Below are 4923 nucleotides of genomic sequence, written 5' to 3' on the forward strand. Positions count from 1 at the left end.
TTTTGGTGGATGGAAAAGTACTGAACACAATATGTTCTGCTGACATACACTTCAAATCAAATATGTTCTGCTGACCACTACAAAGGCAACAATTGTTTTGAGTTGACCCGTTTGGACCCAAATTATAAATACCCAATTTGACTCGCACCCCTTTTGCCATGTTATGCAGTTTTTCACAGCTGTCCATTTTGCTTTCATTACTAAAGACCCATTTATGTGTAGACTTCGGCTATATTATTCATTTTACCCTTTTTTTTTAAATCGTAGAATTATAGTTATTAGATAATTTTAGTTATATGTAGTATTTAAAGAAAGAAAAGTTCTTTGGCTCTGCCCGAGCAGGTACTAATCAAATGCCTATTTTTCTTTTACAAATCAACAACAACAACATACCTAATCCTACATGTGTGAGGTATGGGTGAGGTGAAACGTAGACAATCCTACCTCTATACTAGAATAAAGAGAAATCATTTCTCCACCCTGAGTGAAACACTAACAAGAGTAGAGAAAGTCCTCTCTCTCTCTCTCTCTGTTCGACGGATAAAAAGATTGCTTTCAAAAGGACCCCCGGCCTATTTTACTTTTTTCTTTGATTAATGTTGTACTAAGGTTCAAAACTGTGATTTTTTGTCTCTCAAGAATTGAACTTGGTTTTAATATCATTAGAATTGAAAGTATAAATTTTAACTATTGGCGCCATAGATTTGTAATGTTAATGCACAGATTTTTTTAATGCATGCTGAAATGTGAATAGTTTAGGTATGTGATATATGCTATTAGCTACTGTAATATGCTATTTGTCGCTAGGTGCGTATTTGTGTCAACAAGTGTTCATTTGATGATTGTAAGTTTCTCTCTCTTTTTAGTAAATGTTCTCCAATATTGACTTTGACTTATTTTGACTGGATTTTGACCCGTTGAACGTCGTTGACTTAGTTACTCGGATTTTGAAAATTTGGCTCAACCACTTCGTAAAATTGTATGTGATTAATTACTCTAGGAGTTCTAGGTTTTTAGTCAGTCAAAGGCGATCAAAGTTAGGTCAAAAATTCTATGTTCGAAATTTTTTGTTATATGTTTGATATATTTTTGTGTAATATATATATGTAAAATTATTTATTACTAAAATTCAACGTTGGTCAACGCCCGACTAGCAACTTTTACAACCTCTGAATCTAACTACATTAATCTAATACTGACATTATTTGCTGGTTCTATTTGCAAGGAAAACTTGCTAGAGATAATGGTCATGTGTTTAATGTTTGTAACCCTCACAAGGAAGTCAAGTCACACAGCTTACTGAAATGATGAGCAAGGTATCATTATTCATTTCATTTGGCTTAATTGAAGTTAGGTTGGGATTCTATTTTGATTATGTTTTTGGTTTAGTTAAACATAGTATCCTGGAAACTTGACGTAATCTTTGAATTTTAAGTAAGTTGATGTTGTTTATGTTTGTGTATATACATGGTGGTGTTTCTTCCGTTGACTCTTTGTGGGCTCATATCAGTACTGCACAATCTCACTACTCTTCGGCACATTCATTTTCAACACCGCCTATGATAGAAGGTATTTTTTATATTGTGGTGTAACTTTTTTGTTTATAACAGAGATTTGAGCATTTGAAATTACTAACCATCCATTTAGTACTTACTTATTTTTGGTTTATGTATACATTGAGACGTACATTATTAGCTTTGTTAAAGAAGATCATATCCATGCTTATGTATTCAATGTTTATCATAAAAATAGGCCTATCAAGGTATGAATGAAGTTTGGGATTGTAATATTAATTTCACTTTGAGTTGATACCAATTCACAATTAAAGTTGGCATATTTGGTGGATAAACAGGTACTTGGTGTTTAAACGAGAACTGTACTGCTCACTAACGCAAAATCTACTATTGTTGTGTGTCATTAATATGCTCTGAATACTATTTTGTAATATGGGTTAGGGTTTATAGTCTTTCTTTTTCTATGCATAACAACAAACTGTGCTGATTTAGTTTTATTTTCATATACATTCTGTTTTCAGTTTGTTTGATTAAGAGTCTCCGTGCAACGCACAGGCTCTTAAAGGCTAGTGTGTATATATATATATATATATATATATATATATATATATATATATATATATATATATATTGTGGTAAATGGTGTCACCATGTGATTGGTTGACACCATGCGTTAATAGTAACTCATCCGTAAGGGTATTTTGGTCTTTCTCATTTACATATGTTACACCTGGATCTACACTATTAAAAACGTTTTTTCCACTTTACCCGACCCGCTTACCCCTACCCTTCCCCCAATTTCTAGCTTTTTTTTTTTTACCTTTCCTCACCCCCTAATTTATGCAGATACTTCTGGCGATTTCCCCTCTCATCCATCTCGCCACCATAAGGTCTTCACCTTTCTCATCATCTCTCCCAACAACACTTACATCACCAACTTCCCAGCGAATTTAGCCGCCTCCGAGTTCAGAAACGGTGACTGCTTCAACTTCAATCTACCTAACATACCTTGTAAGCTTTAATGGAGTTACCCATGTTGTTTTTTTTAAGCACATCAACGGTTATAAACAACCGTCATAAACACCACATCGACGGCTATTGTAACAACCCGAGTTTTTCCGTTAACTCATTTTAACGTCCATCTTTTTTTTAAATAATCTTTCGTCATCTATATTCATACCTTTCGTTAACTAACATTCTTAACATTCCCGTTATTGGATTATAACATCTTCCGTTTACTCTCGCGTGTTTAAAATAATTCGTTCGTTTAATCCCGCACCCGACTCCAAACTTGAGGGACTAATCTTGTCACTTGGCCAAATTTGGTTAACTAGTCACCCACCCCACCACCACCACTCATTCATTCATCACCTCCTCATCTCTCATTACTTCCAATTTTCCACTCAAACCCCAACATCAAAGAATCATCATCTAAATTCAATTTAGGAAGCTCATCATAAAACAAATTGCATATTTGGAATCCTCTACAACTTGATACCAATTTCATCTCGTTTGGGTAAATTTTCTAAAACTCTAGATTTCTTGTTCTTGATGTTTTGACTTAAAAGTGTGTTAATTAGTGTCTATGGCTCATTGTGATGTCGTGTATGTAATTTGTATGCTCGATCTTGTTATTTGACATAACTAGCATGAACTTGAAAAAGTGTTTGTTTAATCCTTGGTTTTGATTGATTAAATATTGTTATATGTTAAAAGTTCATGTATTAAATGTGTTACTAGCATCATTAGCTTCAATTTGATGTGTAGGTTGATTTGGAAAACTTCACTAACATGATTATTGATTTTGTGATTTTTGGTTAGGGTTTGACAGATTTTAAAACGAACTTTTGATGCATTAAATGCTTTTCAATGTTATTGGTAAGTGTTTAGTTGTATTGTATGCGTAATTACCTACGAAACGGCATATTATATGTGTGTAGTAAATTCCCGAATCATCAAATTGCAAATATGAACTTTGAAAGTTAATAATGAACATTAAATGATCATTCGACGAGGATTCGGTTATTGTAAATTATATTTTTGTTTGATGAAATGTGTTTAGTTGTATACCTCGTTAAATTACCTTTCCAACGATATAAGATACGTGTTTTGAATGTTTACGGTTCATAAATTGTGTTTGATTGAAGTTTGGCTCGACACTTAGAAAATTTTCAGCATTCAGCAACCCAGGTGTTTTTGGACGCCGTCCCATACCTTGGATGCCATCCAGGCCTTCTTTAATGGACGCCGTCCAGCCATTTTGGACGCTGTCCAGATGGCCTGTCAGGGGCTGTCCAAATTTGCGTTTTCACGTTTAATTCTAACGATGCTACACACCTCCGATTAACATGAAACTTGGCCAACATGTTTATATATGACTACTAATCGAAGAAAAATTTTTGGATACCCGACCCGAACCCGTTGACTTTGACTTTGACTTTGATCAAGTTTGACTTTTAGTCAAACTTAATCAAATACTTATGCAATCGTTCCAACATGCTTTTATACTTGTATCTTGCATGAAACTTGACAACTTGACTCACGTACTATATAATTGAGTCGTAACGAGCCATAGGACTAATTGAACACATTTCGACCGACCTTGTGTCGTAACCGGTAATTGATACGACTTATTTGTTTAGGTCAAGGCTAAGCTGTAGTGACCCAAACTTTTCAATGTTTATATATATATATATATATATATATATATATATATATATATATATATATATATATATATATATATATATATATATATATTAAATGAAATTGTTATTTACATTATTAAGTGTTTCCAACATGTTAAGCAATCAAACTTGTTAAGACTTGATTAATTGAAATAGGTTTCATATAGACAATTGACCACCCGAGTTGACCGGTGATTCACGAACGTTAAAACTTGTAAAAACTATATGATGACATATATATGGTTATATGTATAGTTAACATGATATTATGATAAGTAAACATATCATTAAGTATATTAACAATGAACTACATATTTAAAAACAAGACTACTAACTTAATGATTTTGAAACGAGACATATATGTAACGATTATCGTTGTAACGACATTTAATGTATATATATCATATTAAGAGATATTCGTACATCATAATATCATGATAATATATTAATTTAAAATCTTATTTGATATTATAAACATTGGGTTAACAACATTTAACAAGATCGTTAACCTAAAGGTTTCAAAACAACACTTACATGTAACGACTAACGATGACTTAACGACTCAGTTAAAATGTATGTACATGTAGTGTTTTAATATGTATTCATACACTTTTGAAAGACTTCAAGACACTTATCAAAATACTTCTACTTAACAAAAATGCTTACAATTACATCCTCGTTCAGTTTCATCAACAATTCTACTCGTATGCACCCGTATTCGT

The 4923-nt window shown here is 32.6% G+C and overlaps 1 long non-coding RNA gene across 1 annotated transcript; it reads left to right on the top strand.

Annotated features, from left to right (window-relative positions):
* Positions 1 to 519: 519 nt before the first annotated feature.
* On the top strand, positions 520 to 2034 carry LOC139844002 (uncharacterized). The gene is made up of 2 exons (XR_011757776.1): positions 520 to 1316; positions 1511 to 2034. It is a non-coding gene; the product is annotated as an uncharacterized lncRNA (long non-coding RNA).
* Positions 2035 to 4923: the final 2889 nt, after the last annotated feature.

Source organism: Rutidosis leptorrhynchoides, chromosome 4, assembly GCF_046630445.1.
Source record: "Rutidosis leptorrhynchoides isolate AG116_Rl617_1_P2 chromosome 4, CSIRO_AGI_Rlap_v1, whole genome shotgun sequence".
Taxonomy (NCBI): domain Eukaryota; kingdom Viridiplantae; phylum Streptophyta; class Magnoliopsida; order Asterales; family Asteraceae; genus Rutidosis; species Rutidosis leptorrhynchoides.